This window comes from Podarcis vaucheri (genome assembly GCF_965113315.1).
Source record: "Podarcis vaucheri genome assembly, contig: SUPER_10_unloc_1, whole genome shotgun sequence".
Taxonomy (NCBI): domain Eukaryota; kingdom Metazoa; phylum Chordata; class Lepidosauria; order Squamata; family Lacertidae; genus Podarcis; species Podarcis vaucheri.
The window spans coordinates 2,194,804-2,219,756 of NW_028118809.1; the positions used below are offsets into that span (position 1 = coordinate 2,194,804).

At 42.1% G+C, this 24,953-nt stretch overlaps 1 long non-coding RNA gene across 1 annotated transcript; it reads right to left on the reverse strand.

The window, feature by feature from the left end:
• Window positions 1-9,714: 9,714 nt before the first annotated feature.
• LOC309542590 lies at window positions 9,715-13,060 on the reverse strand. Its single transcript, XR_014224304.1, has 2 exons — window positions 12,842-13,060; window positions 9,715-10,204 (listed from the first exon to the last, which is right to left on the reverse strand). It is a non-coding gene; the product is annotated as an uncharacterized lncRNA (long non-coding RNA).
• Between the last annotated feature and the right edge of the window lie 11,893 nt (window positions 13,061-24,953).

Consider the following 24,953-nt stretch of genomic DNA (forward strand, 5'->3'; position numbering starts at 1 on the left):
CTCTTGAGTAAGTTTTTTCCTAGTCACACCCATTCCTCTTCAGTCACACCAGTGTCACAGATGACTTATTCTTTTTTTTTTGCGCAGAACAATTCCAACTACGTAATTTTGGAATTCACATACAGTAATTGCATCCAGGGGGGATCCTGTAAACAGATTTCCCTATGGAGTTCCTCTGAATCAAAGATGGGGATTATCTGTGGATGAGACTATTGCTTCACATCTGGAGCTTGGAAGAAAGAAATCATAGGAAGCATTACACTGTGATAGTACACAGCCTTTTCCATCAGAAAACGACAGTATATTCTGTTCCTATGGAAAATATCTCTGGGCTTAGTTTAAACCAAGTAAATCCACAGTTGGCTGAAGCAATATGCTTACTTTGGACCGCTATTATTCCCTAACCTGTCCCCAGAATCCCAAACAAAATGGTCATCCAGGTTTTTCATGCTTTTAGGTTATTTCCAATTAAAACACCTTTGGCTGAGGTAGGTAGTCCAAGACCACAATCCTAGTCATGTTTACTCAGTAGTAAGTTCTATAGAACTCTGTGGAGCTTACTCTCAGGTAACTGGTGTTACCTGTTTGGAACGTAAGTTTGTAGATTAACCCCATGCAATCTGATGGCTGCTTTTTCTAATGAGAGCTCTGGTGGTATAGCTTAAAAAAGAGAAAACCTTAGAGAAATCTAAATTATCTTAAGATATTTGCACTGTGGTTAAGATAATATACTATGATAAAATGTCCTTCCTTGAACCAAAATTAATGGTTGATTTATTTACACTGTATTGTTTTTAACTTTTATTGTAAGTCACTCAGAGACCTTTAACTATTGGGTGTCATATGACTGTAAATAAACAAATATTAACATTTAACATCTGTACAGTGCTTTCAAGTGTTCAAGGTGCATTGTCTAGTTGCAATCCTTATAACAAGCCCTGTAATGTGTGTCAGTATTGTTCTCCACCATATTTAATATTGCTGGTGGGGGGGACCACCTGAAATCAAGGATGAAACTGGAACCAGAGGCCTGCTAGAGCAGACCTCAGCTGATCCACTGTGTCCATAACTTGTTTCCATGCAACCAGGTTCCAAGTTCACAAGAAGATCTGGGCGTGAAGAATAAATTTTTATCTGCAGAATGCCCATTTGTCCATGAAACCCATGAAACCTGCTGGGTAACCCTGGAACAGTCTCTTGTCTTTCACCTAACTGAACTCAAAGAGTTCTTGAGAGGGCAAAACCTTTGTAACAGCTTTTGGCAGTTTGTCATTTATGCATTATGGTGTAGAGAGATTTGGTCTAGGTTTAATCTAGAAGTCTGTTATATAGTTTTCACAAATGAGAGAGACCCTAACTGCACAATCCAAAACTAGCTCTTGCCTTTTTTGTCTTAATCTACACAGACTTCCCAAAAAGAAAGAAAAAAGGCCCCTTCTTCTTTATCTTATTGTGCCTTATTACACCATCATCAGTCTTTTGTCAGGGCTGCCAGCTTTTGATCTAGGCAATTTTCCTTTACAGATATTTCCACACTGTATCCAGCTCCACCCTGGAAGCCCTTGTCCAAACACGTCCATAATAGTTAAGGAAAACTGGATTTTATTTTTCATTAAAAAATGTACTGTAGAGCCTGACATCATGCAGAAACATGTGGAAATTGTTCTGATACCCCCCCTCCAATCTACACTTCCTAGTACTATGGCAGGGCAGAAAGAGGCCTTATGCTATGTTCTAAAAGAGCAATCTATGGGAATCTGTCTTTTCATGCAGCTGTTCACACACACACACACACACACACACACACACACACACCAAGCCTCAATTGCACTGCATATGTATTTTAATTATTTCTGTATTTTCATTTTATGAAGACCACCCGTTAAGGGTGGTAAAGAAATTTATATAAACATAAAATATATACTATACAATAAATGGAATAAATAGGCATGTTAATATGTAAATTCATGAATACAACCAAGAGCTGTGGTTTGGGTTTCTTCTTCTTTAAACCAAACAAACACTTTCTTGTAATAAAGCTATCCTATCTGAATCCCAGTTTAATATCAGGTTTTAGAGTGACGTTTGTCCGTTCTGGAATCTGCACATTATTGGCAAATGCCTCATTTAGGCTGCCTAAAAGCTTCACCAAGTGGTCATCAGTACAGGCATCACAGCTGATCACAGCATACCACATGTTCACACCTCAAATGACAGTCACCTCTTCCAACAAAAACCCATCTGCCTATGACAGGCGCCTCCACTCCACCAAACACTAGGATGAGGGATCTTCGCAAAGTTGCATCATCACCATCCCATAGAAAAATTGAAGTCAAGTCAAAGAGATAAACAACAATTTGTTGTTGTTTAGTCATTTAGTCGTGTCCGACTCTTCGTGACCCCATGGACCAGAGCACGCCAGGCACTTCTGTCTTCCACAGCCTCCCGCAGTTTGGTCAAACTCATGCTGGTAGCTTCAAGAACACCATGCAACCATCTCATCCTCTGTCGTCCCCTTCTCCTTGTGCCCTCCATCTTTCCCAACATCAGGGTCTTTTCCAGGGAGTCTTCTCTTCTCATGAGGTGGCCAAAGTATTGGAGCCTCAGCTTCAGGATCTGTCCTTCCCGTGAGCACTCAGGGCTGATTTCCTTCAGAATGGATAGCTTTGATCTTCTTGCAGTCCATGGGACCCTCAAGAGTCTCCTCCAGCACCATAATTCAAAAGCATCAATTCTTCAGCGCTCAGCCATCTTTATGGTCCAGCTCTCCCTTCCATACATCACTACTGGGAAAACCATAGCTTTAACTATACAGACCTTTGTTGGCAAGGTGATGTCTCTGCTTTTTAAGATGCTGTCTAGGTTTGTCATTGCTTTTCTCCCAAGAAGCAGGTGTCTTTTAATTTCGTGGCTGCTGTCACCATCTGCAGTGATCATGGAGCCCAAGAAAGTAAAATCTCTCACTGCCTCCATTTCTTCCCCTTCTATTTGCCAGGAGGTGATGGGACCAGTGGCCATGATCTTCGTTTTTTTGATGTTGAGCTTCAGACCATATTTTGCGCTCTCCTCTTTCACCCTCATTAAAAGGTTCTTTAATTCCTCCTCACTTTCTGCCATCAAGATTGTGTCATCTGCATATCTGAGGTTGTTGATATTTCTTCCGGCAATCTTAATTCTGGCTTGGGATTCATCCAGCCCAGCCTTTCACATGATGAATTCTGCATATAAGTTAAATAAGCAGGGAGACAATATACAGCCTTGTCATACTCCTTTCCCAATTTTGAACCAATCAGTTGTTCCCTATCCAGTTCCAACTGTAGCTTCTTGTCCCACATAGAGATTTCTCAGGAGACAGATTGAGGTGATCAGGCACTCCCATTTCTTTAAGAACTTGCCATAGTTTGCTGTGGTCAACACAGTCAAATGCTTTTGCATAGTCAGTGAAGCAGAAGTAGAGGGTAAATGGGACATAGCCTGGGAAGAGGAGATGAGGTCCCAAAGGCCAGAGAGAAAGGCATGGAGGGTTGCATTTGGCCTGTAGACACTTAATAAATGCTGCTGCCAACCTTGTGTGTGTTCATATGTGGGGTTCACAGGATTCTTGTGGGTTCTGCTTTAAAGGTATGGAGTGTACACAAGCCTCAGAAACCACAAATTGGGTTCGAATCCCAATTAGACTGCTGGTCAAGGAAATCCTTCTCCAGCTCTCCCTTCAGCTGTTCAGCATAATGAACTGATCTGGGTCTCATCCACACCAGACATTTAAAGCCCTCTTATACCACTTTAACAGTCATGGCTTTCCCCCAAAGAATCACGGGAACTGCAGTTTGTTAAACATGCTCAGCAATGTTAGAAGCTTCCGGGATTCTTGGGTGTGAGGGGGAGAGTCGTGACTTTGAAACTCGCATAAGAGTGCTTCGAATGGGTGGTGCGATCCTGCACCAGAATGAGGATAAAGTGCTGTGCCAAACATATAAAGCGCTGGAAATCCATCTGCGGTGGGTGAAGTGCTACGAGGGCGTGAGTGATGGAAGCACCAGAAATTATGGCCAAAACATGGCCTTGGAATGGCCTGCCATTTTAATGGCTTACCATCCCTCACAGCCTCTTTTGTCACCCTGTGATCATGCCAATTGATCCGGAATGGCTGGCTGCTATTAACACGCCAGCACTTGTAACTCATTTTCTAAAGCGCTTTCGGGAGGTTGGCAGACATACTAAGGAGTTTGTGTTTCCTGATTTACTGATTATAATTCCGCTGAACGTACAGATATATTTGTGGCATTTCCTCTGTGGGCCCTGGAGAAATGAGGAACACACAACGCCCAAGTCGCTTACTAAGGGAACCGAAAGCTGAAAAATCCACTAATGAAAACATTCTAAAGAATAAATCTTACTTGTTTTGTACTCCATCAAGCGACTGAAATTAGGCTGTGCCAAGAGAGACCAAGGCCTGTGCTACACACAGGCTTTGGACGACTGATTGTCGATAGAGAGAACTCTGGGACAAATACTGCCTTCAAATACATTATTGTTTCTTCAGACCCTCGCAGTGCAAAACCAATGTGTCTTGTATAGATGAACAAATCTGTCAATTTGGATTTCTCTTAGGTTGTAATTTTTTCAGTCTTAGGTTTGGTTCAACCAATTTCCAAGTAAGTTTTCATTATTGTAAAAAGAAAATAGTTTGCATGAAATCCATACACATTTTCAATATACTCCCAATATATACATTTTTGTACACAATTTTGCCTAGCATTTTGCAAGTAATTTTTTTTAGATTCTGCTGGAACTTAAAGCCTGAATGCACTTGTGGGAAGAGTCCTCTCCAGTATGGGACTGACTCCATCCAGGGTGGGAAAAATGAAGCTCAGCAGACCAGCTCTTTAAACTAGGCTGGGAAACAAATTGGGCTGCTTTTGGACTACAACTCCCATCATACCTAGCTAGCAGGACCAGTTGTCAGGGTAACCCTGCTCTAGGATATAAGTGGGAAACCTATGGCCTGCCAGATGTTGTTGGACTACAGATCTCATCATCTCTGACTATTGGATTTGCTGGCTGGTGCTGATGGAAGTTGGAGTCCAACAACATCTGGAATCACAGGTTTTCTACCCCTTATCTAGGAAAAGCGCCAAATCCAAGAGCACCACCCAAAGTAGTTGAATGATGCCACTTTGCAAGTTGTAAACCTAGATCAATCAGCTCTTCCGCCAACCAACAGTACACCTACCACATCTGGATTAGGCCTCACTTTGTGTGTCCACACCTGGCCTTTCACTGGCCCCAAGCATCATTATGGAACCTTTACTGCCTACTTAGGATTGGATAGTGAGGAGATAAAGTGTTGAGAGTACCCAAAATATATGCATAGTCTTAATATGTCTTAATAATGTCTTAATATGTAGATATTAAGTAATGTGGGAGATAAGACTGAAACTTGTGGATTCCAATAATAAATAAATAAATAAATAAATAAATAAATAAATAAATAAATAAATAAATATTTATACCCCACCCATCTGACTGGGTTTCCCCAGCCACTCTGGGCCGCTTCCAACAGAATACTAAAAACACGATAAAACATCAAACATTAAAAACTTCCCCAAACAGGGCTGCTTTCAGATGTCTTCTAAAAGCCAATAGTTGTTTATTTCCTGGACATCTGATGGTAGGGCGTTCCACAAGGCGGGCGCCACTACCAAGAAGGCTCTCTGCCTGGTTCCCTGTAACCTCACTTCTCAGAGTGAGGGAACCACCAGAAGGCCCTCAGCGCTGGACCTCAGTGTCCGGGCAGAATGATGGGGGTGGAGATACTCCTTCAGGTATACTGGGCCGAGGCCGTTTAGGGCTTTAAAGGTCAACACCAACACTTTGAATTGTGCTCAGAAACGTACTGGGAGCCAACGTAGGTCTTTCAGGACTGGTGTTATATGGTCTTGGCGGCCACTCCCAGTCACCAGTCTAGCTGCCGCATTCTGGATTAGTTGTAGTTTCCGGGTCACCTTTAAAAGTAGCCCCTTGTAAAGTATGTTGAAGTAGTCCAAGCGGGAGATAACCAGAGCATGCACCACTCTGGCGAGACAGTCGGTGGGCAGGTAGGGTCTCAGCCTGAGTACCCGATGGAGCTCATAGACAGCTGCCCTGGACACAGAATATTTGCCACTGATGCTATCAAAATTTGCTGATAGATACAGGATGATGCATTCCGCCCATCTTTCTCCTTCTGTAACCATTGACAAGGGTTGACCAAGGCTGTTTCAGCTGCAAGGCTAGGCTGCAACCAGATGGGAAAGGATTCAGATAATCAATTTCATCAAGAAGTATGGATGTAGTAGTGCAGCAGGAGGGAAATACTTGAAAGGTGAAGGAAGGCATGGGCCTTAAGGTGGTGCTAGAAATCATTCATTTATTTAATGCAGAATACCCAGTTTTCCATTCTTTATATGAAGGTCAGGTTTTTTATTATTACTATTCATTTTTAAATGGAATTTTAATATGTAATTTGTTTTAGTGCCCTGCTGTCAAAGCACCTTGGATGTTTTTCATAAAATTAATTGCTGCCTTTGAGCACCAATTTGAGGTCCAACTTTTCCTTAGCTGCTCTGCATTAATAGAATACATTATAGAGAATTATAGAGAATTATAGCCATTGCACTATTGGTTTATTCAACCAATGGTCCAGCCTGAGACGATCAAACAACAACTACCATCAAGGATGGACCAAGGTTAAAACTCAACCACTCATAGCTCAGCTCTTGCTGTTCACTTTCCACAGTGGTGCTGCTAGAAGAGGACTTCAGGGCAGATGTCCTGAGACCTACTCAGCAGAAGAAGAGAATAAGAAGAGTTTTGGATTTGATATCCCGCTTTATCACTACCCTAAGGAGTCTCAAAGCGGTTGGCAATCTCCTTTCCCTTCCTCCTCCACAACATACACTCTGTGAGGTGAGTGAGGCTGAGAGACTTCAGAGAAGTGTGACTAGCCCAAGGTCACCCAGCAGCTGCATGTGGAGGAGCAGGGATGCGAACCCGGTTCACCAGATTACGAGTCTACCACTCTTAACCACTACACCACACTGGCAGGAGGACCCCCCAAATGCAGCCAGGTTGACCTACCACATTTTACTAGTTTCTGTAGACACTGCAGGTGCTGTGATTCTCCAGCGGTTTGACCCCCAATGGCACACTCCATTGTCTTTTGAGACAAGATGGATACCAACAGAATACAGTGGTGCCCCGCAAGACGAAATTAATTCGTTCCGCAAGTTTTGTCGTCTAACGAATTTTTCGTCTTGCGAATCACGAAATCCCATAGGAATGCATTGAAAATCAATTAATGCGTTCCTATGGTCAAAAAAAGTCCAAACAAAGCCAAATTTGGTACAACAACAGTTTATTAACTGCTCTTTAAAGTCACACATACTGTAAAGAGCAGTTCAAAAATTGAAGGGAAAATAAATTAACTTTATAAACAAAACATGTCTTTGTTTTTAGACAAAGGAAACAAGGTCGCGAGACGTTTTCGTCTTGCGAAGCAAGCCCATAGGTGAAATTCGTCTTGCGAGGCAAATCAAAAACGGAAAAACCTTTCGTCTAGCGAGTTTTTTGTCTTGCGAGGCATTCGTCTTGCGAGGTACCACTGTACCCTTCATTGGCTAATGATCCCAGGTCAAGTCACAGCATAAAATGACAAAACAATACAACCATAGTCCAACAAACAACACTAGCAACAACAGCAAAAGTCACAATTGAAACCAGTATAAAGCACCTCTTGACTGGTTGGTTTCTGTGGGAGTCAATATGTCACTGACACAATAATAGTGCCTAGGACCCTCGTACCTACGGGCCCGCCTCTCCTGGTTTGTCCCACGGAGGACCTTACGGTCTTCAAACAAAAATATCTTGGAGGTCCCGGGCCACAGGGAGGTTAGGCTGGCCTCAACCAGAGCCAGGGCTTTTTTGGGTGTGGCTCCGATCTGGTGGAATGCTCTGTCACAAGAGACTAGGGCCCTGCGAGATCTGACATCTTTCCGCAGGGCCTGCAAGACAGAGCTGTTCCACCAGGCCTTTGGCTAAGGCACAGTCTGACCCCTCCTTTGGTAATCCACACAGAACTCTAGCCCAAAGGCTGCCATTAATTTGATTTTGAATTGATTTTAATATGAATTGATTTTAGAATGCTGTGTTACTTTTATTGTTGTTAGGCGCTCTGAGCCCGGCTTCGGCTGGGGAGGGATTATTATTATTATTATTAGTGTGGTTTTTATTAAGTAGTGGGTGGACATAGCAGACAACACAGAGATTTCTCAAAGAAGTAGTTCTTTATAAGTAAGCTGGAACTGAACTGAACAGCAAACAGCTCAGCCGGCCTGCTTTTATAGGCAGCCGGCTGTCAGCATTGTAGCAACAACAACCCAGGGTTTCCCACCTAAATTAATTTACATGGACCTGAGTGAAAACTATATACACAATACCCCTGGTGTCCAGGGTGCGAACTTCAATACATAACAGTTTTATACTGGAATGTACAGTGGTACCTCAGGTTAAGTACTTAATTCGTTCTGGAGGTCCGTTGTTAACCTGAAACTGTTCTTAACCTGACACACCACTTTAGCTAATGGGGCCTCCTGCTGCCGCCGTGCTGCTGGAACACGATTTCTGTTCTCATCCTGAAGCAAAGTTCTTAACCTGAAGCACTATTTCTGGGTTAGCAGAGTCTGTAACCTGAAGCATATGTAACCTGAAGCGTATGTAACCTGAGGTACCACTGTATACACAACATTTATTGCTTTATTGCTTAGAAATGCTTCCCCAATGGTTATGTTCCCAGGAGCTAGGAGTACAGACAGCTGCAGAACAGGCTGGGTAGTGTGTTTACCTCCTCCTCCTGATGTTCTCAAGATGTTGCCTCAGATAGACCGTACCAAGTTTCCAGTGTTGCCTCATTACTGCTGTCTGGAATGGCACCCAACAGAGGTAGAAACACTCTTTCGCTCCCTAAACATCTGAGGTATGAAAAGTTACGGGATTTCGGCAGGAAGCTACAGGACATTCACAGTTTGGAAATGAAGCAGTGTGTCCGAGCTGAAACGTTTGTAGGCAGAAGCAGGATTGAAAGAGGGGCTCCATATAACTGCCCCGATACCATCATGAGCAAAAACCACCATGTATGCAGAATAAAAAGGACACAAACAAATCCAATTATTTAACACTCAGACTCAATTCCACCGAACTCCCACAAAGGTCTGAGTGAAAAAGTTTGTTTTTTTTCATTTGGCAAAAAAAGGTCCCAAGACTGGAATGTAATGAGAGACGATAAAGCTGTAATGTGCATTGGTGCCTTTGAACAAAGAGGCTAAAACTGGATGGAAAAAATATAGCAAGTTCCTACCCCCTTTAAAAATGATCAAGAATGGAAGACTGCCACTAGAGGGCTCTCAGTACTAGCAAAATAATAAAAAAGACGTTTTTGTGCAAGGGGAATCTGTGTTTTGCTGTGGAAAAAAATGTTGCAAAAAGTTCAGCAGGCTGCAGGTTCAAGCTGGAGATGCCCTAAATTATATATTGCACACTACATAATGAATGCGCCGTGTGTGCCATCAGCCCTGTTTACACCCTCAAAAGACATGTAGGGTTAATACATGGAAAGGGTGTTACCAGAAAAATCCGAGGGCTCCCTTGGACAAAAACAAAGACACCAACCAGGATAGCTTGGAGCAAAACAGCAGCCTGTAGGCTTGGCCTTTATTGAACTGTTGCAACAGGGTGTTCCCCTCACTTGCAGGAGAGAGGAAAGACACAGAAAAATGGTGTGCAAGACCTTATAAAAACTTTTGAAATTCCCATCGTCTAGGTCAAGCCCACCCCCAGAAACATCATGCATACATTACAGAAAGGAGGGGTTGAGGGAGGAGTTGTGGTGGTAACCTGAGTGTCCTGTCACCTGGCTGGTTCCCTTCTCCCCCTCCCCATGAGTCATTTTCTGAAGACAAAAGGTAGTCGCAGTTTCCTGCCCCCTGAGGGAAGATCTGATCATTGTCCTTTGTTCCAGTCCATGCTGAATCCGCTCCCATATGCAAGTTCTTTGTGATCTTGATTGTCTTCTGTCTAGGACCATCAGGGTTGGCATAGCAACTGGGCAGGGCTCCTGTGGATGTGCTGGGCTGGCCTGTATCAAACCTTCCCCACTTTGTAGTCCTTCCTTCATGGAGTAAAATAAAAGTGGAACAGTGCAAATCCGATGTATGGTTGATTTTCTATGAATTTATAACAGAAGTGTAGCGTATGTAGTGTGTGAGTGCGAGTGTGAGTGAAGTTTGTACAAACTGAATGATGGGGGGGGGGTGTTTCCTGCTACAAGGGAAACAGGATCGCGTCCACTATCTCCACCTTTAATCCAAATGATATACGAAAAGAGCATAAGCACTGGCAACCTAGCAAGCTATTAAGAGGCACCCTGAAAAATACAGGATACTTCAGCATGCATACATGTAAAACCACACTATACAAGCTGAAGGCAGAGCAATTTTGCCCTGAAGTGCAAACTGAGCTGGCATGCTTTTGGAAGATCTGAAGAAGGCTGCTGAGTTGGTCCATCCAGCATGGTCTGACCTGCCTTCTAAAGACTGGAAAAGGTCAAGGCAGAACAAATAATAAACAAAAGATGCCAGAAGAGCTCTTTAAAAAGCCCTGAAACTCTTGGAATGTTAAGTAGAGAAGAGGAATGTGTTATCTTCGGCTCCACTCTCTTATTTGAAGACCCTTGAGAAGTATTGGATTGGGGGAGATGGACTGAGTTTGATTTTTTAATCCTTCGGCGTCTAACTCGTTTCTTCATGCGGAGAGAAAGCAAAGTTGCAGCACGACGCCGAACAAAACCAGTCTAACAGTTGTTGTTGGCAGGTCCCATCAAATAATGAATGAATTTACTAGAATATATGCATTCGTCAGAAACAGTCATACATGGCCTATGTGTTCGTGTGTGTGGCAACTAGCATTGCTGGGCATCTACTGAGGCCCTTACTCTGGTGTAGGAATGGGAGATAAATCCAATTCAGTTTGTATTTAAACGAAAACTTGCCTGATTCACACTTTCAGAAACAATACACGAAGCCAAACACAGATATCCTTCGAAACCTCCACGTCACTAAACTCTGCAGTGTGGTTCTCCAGTCAAGTAATAGGTACAAAATGCATATACTAAGGTAAAGCATGCATTGAAATGCATATATGAATTAAAACAATATGCAAAAATGCTTTGCAGAAATGTATATATCAGGGGAAATGGCACAGAAACAGGTGTAATTTTTATTTCAGATCTCATTCTCAACATCCTCTCCAGAAAGTGTAGGCATTATTCTTAAACATTTGTGACAACCTTAAAGGTATCAGATACCATTTTTGAATAAATTTGAGGGAAGTCTCCCTGAGCTTTGCTGAAATAGCCATATATGGACATTTATCCCATTTACATTACCACTGATTCTTTTTATACCCCAATCTTTTTCTCATATGCTTTTCAGTCCATTTGTGTTCCCCTTGTCCTCTTTTGTTAAATGCTTATACAGCCTGGATAGTCATCCTTTTTCATTTTCTTCTCAGTCTAATAATAAAATATATATTTCAAAATCTTGTTGGGTTTCTAGTTGTTTATTCCTTAATATGTTTTGCCTTACAAAGTTCCCAATCTGATACTGAAATATCCATGTGATACCACACTGGGAGAAATTAAAATGCTGGTGAATATTCCTGAGGACGTTTTAAAATAATATCTCAAACTGAAGTGAGAACTGAATTTAAGACTGGAAATGGATAGATTGGCCCATTTGCTCGTCTAGTGAAGGCCCCACCACCAATCTCTGGGGATCCTCCTTATACATTGGCTTTTCTTTCTTGCCACTGCTGCTTGTTAACCAACCTGGTGCGAGTGAATGAGTAGTGAGGAAAATGAGCAGCAACCCCAGTACACGTTGACTTTGCCCTCTGAGAGGTGGCACATTGGTTCCTACTTAATAGAGCCAAGAGAGAGAAGCAAGTGAATGGGTGGTGGAAAGATTGAGGGAGATGGACCATTCAGTGGAGAGGGGGACACAGAGAACATCACACCAAGGGCTCTCCAACACCTGGAGCCAACACTGTGTAGGGCAGGGATAGTGCCCTCCAAATATTAGTAGACTACAACTCTTATCAGCAGTGAGCCATGTGGCCTTGGACTGATGGGGGTGATAGTCCAGTAACATGCTCTAGTTATCTCCCGCTTGGACTACTGCAATGTGCTCTACGTGGGGCTACCTTTGAAGGTGACTCGGAAACTACAACTAATCCAGAATGCGGCAGCTAGACTGGTGACTGGGAGTGGCTGCTGGGACCATATAACACCGGTCCTGAAAGACCTACATTGGCTCCCAGTACGTTTCTGAGCACAATTCAAAGTGTTGGCGCTGACCTTTAAAGCCCTAAACGGCCTCGGCCCAGTATACCTGAAGGAGCATCTCCACCTCCATCGTTCAGCCCAGACACTGAGGTCCAGCTCCAAGGACTTTCTGCGAAAAGTGAGCTTATAGGGAACCAGGCAGAGGGCCTTCTCGGTAGTGGTGCCCTCACTGTGGAATACCCTCCCATCAGATGTCAAGGAAGTAAACAACAATCCGACTTTTAGAAGACATCTGAAGGCAGCCCTGTTTAAGGAAGTTTTTAATGTTTGATATTTTACCATGTTTTTAATATTCTGCTGGGAAACCCAGCCAGATGGGCAGGGTATAAATAATAAATAATCATTATTATATTATTAGCTGAGATCATCACTGTACATGTTAGAGGCTAGAGTTAGACTTTTTACCTAGCTCCTCTGAAGAAATTGGTTCAGGTGCCCCTGAGGAAGAGTCTCCTAGCTCCAAACATGTTGGGTCTTAATAAGCTACCCGATTCCTATGTTCCTCCAAGGTTCCTTTCCTCTTTTTCTCTTCATTTCCTTCTGGCGAATGAGTGCTCTTTGGAGAAAGCAAGAATCTTTGCAGGAAATGAGCAAGGCCACCCTGTAACCCTGCGAGTGGATGGTTTCTCCATTACTGAAACTGTCAAAAAAGCTTGAAATCTCCCCTCAGGCAGTTTTAAATATTAACTCGCTGGCAAGAGTCCAGTTTGAAAATTTCAAGCTATGGATAGCTTGCACCGTGAGGGAAACCTCAGCTAAGGTAGATGGGAGCATTCTGGAATGAAATTGCATATTTTGTCCTTGGGTAAACAGTCTTTTCCTCTCCTCTTTAACTGTCAAAAACTTTCCCTGTGAAAACCACCGATTCTTTAAATAAACATACTCGGAAACGAGACTTGGGAAAGATTATTCCCCTCAACTTCCCTGTAGGGATTTCAGGCCTCGCTAACAAGGTGAATTAACTAACTGGCACAAGCAGATACCATGTGATACAGTTACAGCTGCTAATATACACATGGAAATTGCCGCTGTAGGCCCTTTAATGCCAATTTGAATGTTGAGTTTGCAACAGAGTAAAGCTATCTCAACTAAAGATGCATGCATTTTCACCCTTTAGCCACTAGCAGGTGCTGTGGCACAGCTGTAAGCTAACCAATTTTTGTTGTTGTGGGTTGCTTCATACAACCATTTTATTGAGAATTCATACTGAATTATTTGCACAAAGTTGGCAGGGAATTACACAACCTCTACAAAGCATTTGTTCTGATGTGTTCGCAGGGAGGTTCTATGATGTCATGTCAAGCGGCTGTTAACTTCCCAATGCATTTTCCCATCACGTTTTTTTTAACGTAACACGCCCCCCCCCAAAAGCACAAGAACTCCAAATCCAGCCTAACCTAACCAGAATTTGCAGACTTGTGGTTTGTTCAGGAGAGCTAAACCACAAGCCTGGATTCGGAAGACATGCTAAGCCAAACCAGAGCTCAACGCAGTACAGCACAGCAGCAGAACTACCAGTGGGGATGAAAGTAGCCATGGAAAATGTCTACTGCTATAGGCAAAAAATATGGCTGGCTACCTGCAGCTTGCATGCAGATGGCAAAGTCTTGCTTAAGTCTTTTCCAGGATTAGACACAGAACTGCAACTTTCTCGGGGCCTGATTGATCTTTCTTTCTCCATTTCTTAGAATCATAGAATCATAGAGTTGGAAGAGACCACAAGGGCCATTGAGTCCAACCCCCTGCCAAGCAACCCCCTGCCAAGCATGGCCTTCTGCTAGGCCATTTCTTCTGCAGTGCCAGGAGGTACTGTGCAGGCTGGTGCTGGCTCATGCAACATTATGCCAGGCCCCCTCAATATGGGGCTGGGACCCCTTTAAACTGTTAAGTTGTGGGTGAACATATCAGACGACACAGCGATTCTTCAAACAGCTCTTGTTTATTCACAGGCCAGAACAGAACTGAACTGAAGGGTTCAGTCAGCCTGCTTATATAGAGCTCCAGTACAACGTAACTGTAACAATTTCCTAAAACTATCCAATCACTGAACGTCACTTTCGATCTCTTATTTGCATAACTACCTGCAGTATCCCCCTGCTGGCCCAGGGTGAGAACTTCAGTACACAAACAAATATTGAAGGGCCAGGAAATGCCTCCACCCCCTAGATTTGGCATGCCTGATCCTGCTTTTCTTCTGCCATTGACCCCAATAGCATTATAAATTTAAAGCAGTGTCATGCTGCTTTAAACAATCATGGCTCCCCGCCCTCAAATCCTGGAAACTGTAGCTCATTAAAAGCTGCTGAAGTAAGGTTACCAGATTTTTTTTCAATGAATCTGGGGACACTTTACAACTTCGATTGATTTTGTATGGGGAGTGATTTGTAAATCCGGGGACTGTCCCCGGGAAACGGGGACGTTTGGTAACCTTATGCCGAAGCCCTCTTCCCATGAAATGCTCCCAAGTGAGAGATGGGAGGGAGGGTGTATCCTTCTCTGTACGGGATAAAAAATTAGGATATATATCAGTGAGAGAGGCTTCTTTTAGCTCTTTTCTCTCTTCCTCTCTTTCAAAAATAATTCTTTGTCCAGATTAGATTTATTTATTTTATTATTATTAATTATTATTATTATTATCATCATCATCATCATCATCATCATTATTATTACATTGTGAAAAGTCTGACTAAAACTTCTCCTTCATGGAGCTATAGTTCCCAGAGTCAATCCCTCTTCAAAGGGAGCTCTAGGAATTGCAGCTAGGGGTCTCCTATCAACTCTCAGCACCCTTAATAAACTACAGATCACAGATTCTTTGGGGGAAGCCATGACTATTTAAAGTGGTATGATACTGCTTTAAATGCATAGTGTAGATGGTGGCATGGAACCTTAAGCAGTATACAGTGGTACCTCGGGTTATAGACGCTTCAGGTTACAAATGCTTCAGGTTACAGACTCCGCTAACCCAGAAATAGTACCTCGGGTTAAGAACTTTGCTTCAGGATGAGAACAGAAATTGTGCGGCGGCAATGCAGCGGCAGGCCCCATTAGCTAAAGTGGTACCTCAGGTTAAGAACGGACCTCCGGAACGAATTAAGTTCTTAACCCGAGGTACCACTGTACATGTGGTTTCCCTCTGTCAGCCACCCATGCAGATACAGTTTAGCTTCAGGAAGGTAGCAACCTCATGAGCTTTCAGGCCAGATCTATGCCCTGGGAGTTAAGCCTTCATAAGGATGCTTAGGAATGAATGACGGAGAGAGGCTAGGAATATAGAATTTCTCTCTTTCCATCAGTTAACTGGAGCCCCTTTATCATTGTTATGTACTAAGCTTGGATCCTAGAACAATAGGCAAGTAGGATCCTAGAATGCAACAAGTGATTGGCTTGCAGGAAAAGACCAATCAGGCTCCAGGAGGAAGTTAATCAGCTTATTAGTCCGGTAGGATCGTAGAATGCAACAACTGATTGGCCTGCAGGAAAAGACCAATCAGGCCCCAGGAGGGCAAAATCAGCCAATCAGACGGGACTCATTGTGTAAATAATGTATATAAAAGTCTGAGGTTTGGAGGGCAATTCAATCACTGTTTTACAAGCTGCAATATAGAGCATGAAATCACTACAGGACTCTGAGTATATTTCAATCATCTATGGAAATGGACAGCTTGCTTTATAAACTTTACTAGTAGCAGTAGTTATTTATAAAGTGCTTAAAATTTCCAGGTACCGCATACATTAAAAAATACCAATCTAGGCCTCGCCCATAGGTTTATAATCTTTTTTTTTTTATATAATAATTTTTTATTGCGTTTTTTCCAATTACAAATAAAACAGAAAAAAGAAGAAACATAGAAAATAGAAAAGAAGAAAGGACAGAAAATCCAAACCATTTCAACAACTTATTTCAGATTTCTATCGAACTTCCCCACATCTCCCGCCAAGTGCATTCTTAACAATAAAATTATCAGCAAGTTATACCCTTGTTTCATGTGTTTCTTTGTACTTTCAATTGCAATTTAAGTTTAAATCCCTTATTTTCCATTTATTCTAAAAATATAGCATATTATCATTTTTACCCATTTAAACTTTGATTCTTTCATGAATAATATCCAATTTCTTATATAATCCACTCTCGTTGCTGGGGCTAACCTTCCAAGTCATACGGCATCTCAAAGTTCATATAGCTTATAATACTTTTGCAGATAGTCCTTAAATTTTTTCCAGTCCTCTTCCATTGCTTCTTCTCCCAGATCTCGGATCCTGGCAGTCATCTCAGCTAGTTCCATGTAGCTCATCAATTGCGCCTGCCAGTCCTCCAGTGTGGGCAAATCTTGAGTCTTCCAATGCTTAGCGATAAGTATCCTTGCTGCAGTGGTGGCATACATGAAAAAAGCTCTATCCTTCTTTAGCACCTTCTGGCCGACAATGCCCAGGAGGAATGCCTCCGGTTTCTTAGGGAAGGTGTATTTAAACACCTTTTTTAACTCGTTATAAATCATTTCCCAGAAGGCCTTCACTCTTGGGCAGGTCCACCAAAGATGAAAGAATGTCCCTTCAGCCTCCTTACATTTCCAACATTTATTATCGGACAAATGGTAAATCTTAGCAAGCTTGACTGGGGTCATGTACCACCTGTATACCATTTTCATAATGTTTTCTTTCAAGGCATTACATGCCGTAAACTTCATACCGGTGGTCCATAACCTTTCCCAGTCCTCAGACATAATGTTATAACTAATGTCCTGAGCCCATTTTATCATGGCTGATTTAACTGTCTCATCCTGAGTGTTCCATTTAAGCAGCAAGTTATACATTCTCGATAATAGCTTGGTCTTTGGTTCTAACAGTTCTGTCTCAAGTTTCGATTTTTCCACCTGGAATCCTGTTTTTGTATCTAGCTTGAAAACCTCATTAATTTGGGCATAATGAAGCCAATCTTGCACCTTACCCTTTAATTTTTCAAAGCTCTGCAACCTCCAGTTGTCTCCAATGTTTTCTATTATTTCCCAATATTTCGGCCAACCGGCCTCCATATTAGGTTTTTTCCGAGCCTTGGCCTCTATTGGTGATACCCACCTCGGAGTTTTGCTTTCTAATAAGTCTTTGTATTTTTTCCAGACCATAAATATTGCTTTTCTGACAATATGGTTTTTAAACATTCCATATGTTTTTGCCTTGTCATACCACAAATACGCATGCCAACCTAGCGAATTATTGAAGCCTTCCAGATCCAGGACATCAGTGTTTTCTAACAGAATCCAATCTTTCATCCAGCAGAAGGCCGCAGCTTCATAATATAACCTTAAGTCTGGCAGGGCAAACCCCCCTCTCTCCTTTGCATCTGTTAATATTTTAAACTTTATTCGGGGCTTTTTGCCCTGCCAGACAAATTTAGAAATATCCTTCTGCCACTTTCCAAAACATTCCACTCTGTCCACAATCTGCAAGGCTTGAAACAAAAACAACATTTTTGGCAAAACGTTCATTTTTATAGCTGCAATTCGACCCAACAAGGACAATTTCAGTCTTGACCAAATTTCTAGATCTTTTTTAACTTCTGACCAACATTTCTCATAATTATCTTTAAATAAATTCAAGTTCTTGGAAGAGAGATTGACCCCCAGGTATTTCACTTTTTTAACAATATTTAGTTCTGTTTCCTTCTGAAACCCCTCTGTTTTAGTGGCTGTCAAATTTTTCCCTAACACCTTAGTTTTTTGTTTGTTCAACTTAAAACCCGCCACCCGACCAAATTTCTGAATCAATTCCAAAACTCTTTTTGTACTAGATTCTGGCTCCTGTAATGTTAAAACCAAGTCATTTGCAAATGCTTTCAGTTTATATTGTTTCGCTCCGACCCGTATTCCTTGTACCTGCCGATCCTTCCTTATCATGTTCAGCAAAACCTCCAGGACTGAAATAAACAATAAAGGAGAAAGGGGGCACCCCTGACTTGTTCCTTTTTCTATCTGAAGTTCTTCTGTCACCACGTTGTTCACTATCAACTTAGCTTTTTGTTCTGAATAGATTGCTTCTATTCCGTTCTCAAACCCCCTTCCCACTCCCATCCCTTCCAAGTTTTTCTTCATAAATTTCCAAGAAATGTTGTCAAAGGCCTTCTCCGCATCAATAAAAATTAGCACTGCTTTAGTGTTAATATTTGTTTGTAAAAGTTCCAGAATATCGATAATATTCCTAGTGTTATCAAACAAATGTCTACCTGGGAGAAAACCTGCTTGGTCCTTATGAATTACTTCATTTAATACTTTTTTAAGTCTGTTTGCCAAAATATCTGCAAATATTTTGTAATCCACGTTTAGGAGTGAGATGGGACGGTAGTTCTTAAGTTGAGTCTTTTCAGTTTCCACTTTAGGTATCAGTGTGATGAATGCTTCTTTCCACGTTTCTGGTGCCCTCCCTCCCCCCATAATCTGGTTGCAAACCTCCATTAATGGTTGTATCAAGTAGTCCTTTAACATCCTGTAGTACTTGGAGGTAAGTCCATCAGGGCCTGGAGATTTGCCTAGCTGCATGTTCTGAATGGCAACCTCTATTTCCTGTTGCGTTATTTTACAATTCAAGATTGATCTCTTCTCTTGAGATAGTTCTGGTAGGCCATTGTCTTTCAAGAATTGTTCTATCTCAGTCACTTCCTCAGGCCCTTGGGTGTACAATTTTTTAAAGTATTTCTGGAAGCACTTTCTAATTTCTCCCGGTTTCTGAATATTTTTTCCTTCAACTTCTAAGTTGGTAACATAATTTAGTTTTTGTCTCTTTTTCAGCTGCCAAGCTAGCAGTTTCCCGCATTTATTCGCAGATTCAAAAGATCTTTGTTTCATTTGTTTGATTTTCCATTCCACTTCTTGGTTAATCAATTTCATATATTGTGACTGGTGGAATTTAATTTCTCTTAAAGTCTCTTTTGATTTTGGATTCAATCTTAGTTTTTTCTCTCCATCTCTTATCTTCTCTAATATCTTATCCTTTTTCCCATTCCAAAATTTTTTCTTGATCGTGTTTTGTTGTATCAGAAACCCTCTCATAACAGCTTTACTTGCGTCCCAGATTATTCTTTTTTCCACCGAGGTGTTGAGGTTGATTTCAAAGTAGTCCTTTAAAGCTTTTTGGGCCTTCTTTACAATCTCTTGATCTCTCAGCAGGTTGTCATTCATTTTCCATCTGAAGGAGTCGGCTGTGGTAAATCTCATTTCCATTTTCAGAGCGTTGTGGTCGGAGCAGGTCTTTGGGCAGATTTCTACTCTTGTGGTCTTAGGTGCCAGCCCTCTAGTTGTCCAAATTTGATCGATTCTTGTCCATGACAGGTGGGCCTCAGAGAAGAAAGTTCCTTCTTTACCTAAGGGGTTTCTCGTCCTCCATAGATCAATCAAATCCATATTGTCAGTTAGTTCGAAAAAAGTTTTTGGTAGTCTTCCATCCTTGGTCAGGTTCTGGTTCTGTGACTTATCCATATAGGTAGAGACCACCCCATTCATGTCTCCCATCATAATGATGTTAGAGTAGTCCAGATAGTCCAGTAATGTCTCATGAAGCTTCTTGTAGAATTCTGATTTCCCCTCATTTGGTGCGTAAATTCCTAGTATCAAAACTTTTTCTCCTTGGATTTGTATTTCAATTGCCAGGATTCTTCCTTGTTCATCTTTAAACAAAAATTTTGGTGATAGATTCTCTTTTGCGTAGATCACCACTCCTCTCTTTTTAACTCTATCTGATGAAATAAATTCTTGGCCTAGTCTTTTGTTTATTAACACTTTCCTATGAAGCCTAGTCACGTGAGTTTCTTGCAGACAAATTATATCCAAATGTTCCTTCTTCAAAATATGAAAAATCCTTTTGCGTTTTTCCGGGGAATTTGCGCCATTAATATTCCAACTATACAGCTGTAGAGACATCCTGTATCAATCTGTTGTTGCTCTTTATGGGGCGTCTTCTTTCTTGTCCAAATCCGAGGGTGCTGGCTCTTTTCCAGACTCAGGTGGAGGCCAAGGAACTGCTACTCATTTCTGCAGGTCTTCTCCGTGGTCGTGTAGAAACTTCTGGCTATCCTCTTTCGTTTTGATTTTAATCTTCTTTCCTGTGTAGTTGAATGATAAACCTTGTGGAAACTCCCACCTGTAAGGTATTCCGTTGCTTCTCAGGAGTCCAGCTAGATCAGTATAGTTAGATCTGAGATCCAGTAGTTGTTTAGGGATATCCTTGTAGATTTGTGCTCTTCTGTCCTGGATCTCAAGTGCTTTATTGAAATGTAGGTCAAGTAGTTTGTCTCTCTCCTGCTTGGTCCTTAAGATGATCAAGCAATCTCTAGGCCTGTCTTTCCTGGCGACTCTTCCCAGTCTGAATGCAGTTGTTATTTTAAAATCTGTATCTTCCTTTATACCCCAGAATTTAGAGAATTCTGCTGTCAGAAAGCCGGTCAAGTCCTCTTTCTCAATCTCTGGGATAGAGCGTAATCTTAAATTATTTTCCCTGTTTCTCAATTCCACCATAGACAGGTAGGCCTGCTGGTCGCTGATATGTTTGTGTAGCGGCCTTACCTCTCCTTTCAATTCATCCACTTTCTGGATTGCTTGACCTGCTTTTTCATTCGCAGCCTCGGCCAATTTCCGATTCTCAGATGTAGCGTCTTTTAAATTCCCAATGTCTTGTGAATGCTTAGCCACCTGTTCAGATAGTTTAGTAATTGAAGATGTGGCTAAGTCAATTTTTGCTGTTTGGTCGTCAACCTTCTTATTCAAGATTGCAAATTGTTGTAGCATTTCCTCTAGAAGGGTACCAGATCCCCCTGCTGCCATACCCTCAGTCGTTGGTTGATCTGCTTCCTTAAATGGGGCTGTTGTTGAAGGTACAGCTCCCTGTAGAACCGCAGGGACCGAAGATCTGCGAGACTGGGAAGTCAAGGTTGTTTGTACAAGTTGGCCTTTCCCTGCTTTCGACGCAGCTCTTGTTTTTGGAGGGCCGCTCATTCCCCACCTGTCTTTGGATTCAAGGTCAAATTGTCAAATGTTCCATGGGAAGGACAGGCCTCAAAGTAAATAACCAAACCACAGAGAGTCAAAACAAAGTTAGTTCTCAGGAATTTGTAAGTCCCAAAATCCACTAGAGGGAGTATTGTTGCATTAGATTATAGGTTTATAATCTAATGGGCATGCATGGGCAAAAGGAAAAAAAGAACAGGATAGGAAGAGGAAAACCAGAAAATTCAAGTACTAGTTCTGACTATATATATTTATTCTGACCAAAAGAAAAAATCATTGTTTTGATGACCATGTAGAAAGTGGGGACACTTGTGGGAGGGCAAGAGCCAAATTGCAGTTGAGACAGATGTAGCCAAGAAGTATGGCTGTTAACAGAGACAGTCCTGGGAGCTAAATAACAGGGCCATTGTCACGCTGATACCCATTATCAAGTACAACTTTCCATTTCCCTCAGACTCCTGACAGAAGATTGAGAGAGCATTTCAGAAGGAAATTGGGCATCCTACTAAGACCAGAATGGTTTGGGTGTGCTTCAAGTTGTGTGACACATTTAGGTCTGCATTTAGGACACATTTAGCAGGGTACGAGTCATTTCCATTTGAAAACCAAGCTGAAATATACTCAGAGTCGCAAAGTGATTTCATGCTCTTTATTCAGCTCATAGTGGTGAGGAGGAATGAATGAATGTCCCCTCAAAGTATCTGCTTTATATACATTATTTACACAATGGGCTGCACATGATTGGCTAATTCTGGAATTCTACTTTAAGCCAATCAGGTTGTGGATTCACTTATATCTGGAGCATGGTTGGGTGGTTCCTGCCAACCAATCATACTGCTGCATTGTTCTAGGACCAATCAGACTGCTGCATTCTGAATCCTATTGTTCTAGGACCAATCAGACTGCTGCAATTTGGATCATATTGTTCTAGGACCAATCAGACTGCTTCAGTTTGGATCCTATTCAACTCAGTACATAACACAAGCCCTAAAACTTTTTAGCACGGTTTCCATCTATATTATTCTGGAAGAGAACGATTCTCCTTGTCTTCCATCCCTCCCTTTCTTCTCCCACATAATCCAGAACCCTTCTTCATCCCTTCTGTTTCCAAAGCTCTTTCCCACAAGAGAGAGATGTCAGGAAACTCTGAGGAAGTCCATGATCTACAGAAGTAGAAAAAAATATTTTTTTTTAGGAGGGGGGCAAAAACCACCTATGGGTGGGGAGAACTCTGAAATAGCCCACTGAGGAACTCAGCACGCTCAGTAGCCATGGACTGTTAAGGAAAACAGGAATGGAAAACAGGTGGGAGGGAGACCGCAATGGAGTGTCATGGAAGAGGGCACCATGCTGCAAAATTTTGTGGCAGGTTCCACCTGCTTCCTTACCCCTCTGAAATGCCTGTCAAAGAAATGGAACTGACAGTAAAGCAGCTTATATTGATTTTGCTATGGAAACACTCGGAGAACACACAGAAAGTTTAAAGCTTCTGCCTGGCTAACTTCTGGCTATTTTCTGATATTCTTCTCACAGGCAATAGAGCCATTTTCATAACCTCATGGAAAATGACAGCTCGCTAAGACGAAATATATCCTTTGGATTGACTGCACTGGATTCAAGAGAACGGTTTTGAGCCCCAGCAGGAATGTTTAAGTCATGCTTGGGACTGAAATGCAAATTATCTTAGAAAGATAACCTCCCTGAGCTGTGATGCCCTCGCAGGCAATGATGACCACCAATCCTACACAATTACCTGAGAGTAATTGCTATTGAACTCAATGGCACTTACTTCTGAGGAGACATACATAGGATTGCGCTCTACGTGGACATTGCACAGGTTGTACAGCGAAACATCCTTGTGGATTTAGGTCTGGTGCATTACAAGCTCATTCATTTCATAGAATCAGAGGCATAGAGCTGTAGAGTTGGAAGGGAGCCCAATGGTCATCTAGTCCAACCCCCTGCAATCTGAAGTGGGTCACTGTTTATTTTATTAGCTTTAAAAATAAATAAATGTATTATAATTATTTATATCCCACTTTTCAGAATATAGTTCCTTTGAAGGAAGCTTACAAGTACCATTAAACTACATCACGTAGCTCAATGAGTAAAGCATGAGACTCTAAATCTGAGGGTTGTGGGTTCGAGTCCTATGTTGGGCAACAGGATCTTGTATTGCAGCGGGTTGGGCTAGATAATCCTTGCGGTCCCTTCCAACTTTACAGTTCTATGATATACTAACAATATCATAACCATTAGGAACCTTTCCACAAGGCACATCTGTAATGTTGAAAACACGCTAAGGGCACAAAATGGCTGCCACGGGAATATGGCAACACACAAAATGGCTGCCGGGGAGCGGTGTAGCACAAAATGGCTGCCAGAGCAGAAAGGCATGGCCACAAAATGGTGAGGGCATGCCATCCCCTATAAACTGCTTCAACAGTGAGGTGGGGAAGGCAGCAACTGCCACACTCTCTCACAGACAGAAGCTCTTTGCACCCCTCTCTTTTGACTGGAAAGGAGGATGGGAGTCTCATCCTGTGGGAATATGGACCTGCACAGAAAGTGCAAACCGTTGTTATAAGAAACGAACCCTCCTCCTTTCCCCTTATCCAAGAGCCCGTATAGAGTCCTCAAGTGGGTACCCTATTGGTAGGAGAAAATAACAGAGGCCAACCAGAGAATATTGAGGAAGCAAAGCGGCTAGTAAGCCTGATCTTTATTAATCTTATTATGTAGTGGGTGGACATAGCAGATGACACAGAGATTTCTTCAAGTAGTTCTTTATAAGTAAGCTTGAACTGAACTGAACTGAACTGAACAGCTCAGCCAGCCTGCTTTTATAGGCAGCCAGCTGTCAACATTGTAACAACAACAACCCAGGGTTTCCCGCCTAAATTAACTGACGTGGACCTGAGTGAAAACTATATACACAATACCCCTGGTGGCCAGGGTGAGAACTTCAATACATAACAAAACCGTTGCAACAGGGTCTTGCTGCCACACGCAGGAGGGACCCAGAACAATGGGGTGCAAGCCCTTATATAGATTTTTGAAATTGCCCACCTATAGCCCAAGACCACCTCCCAAAACATCATACATACATCACAGAAGGGGGGGGGGGTGCGGTCTACAGCAGAAATCCTGTTTGCCAGGATATCTATTAATGGTCACTGACTGCTTTGCCTGGGCAGCCTGGCCATTCTTTTGTGATGGTAAATACTTTGAAACCAGGTCAAAGGCTCACCCTATTCATACACAAATACGCCCTTAAGGCAGGTAAGCAAAAGGCTTTCCCTTTTCATTTCTTCTTGCTGAGAAATATTTGAGATCAATTTGGGAGAGTCAAAATGGCTTCAGGATTGCTCTCCTGTATTATTTCAGACATATGGTTTATATACTTATGTCTTTGCCTTGTACATTTATGAACATTTATTTTATATTTGAGACCTTAGAATTCTTACAACACCATCTATCTGTGCCTTGTGAATTTTCGAGAGGATATTTTCCTGAGGCTTTTT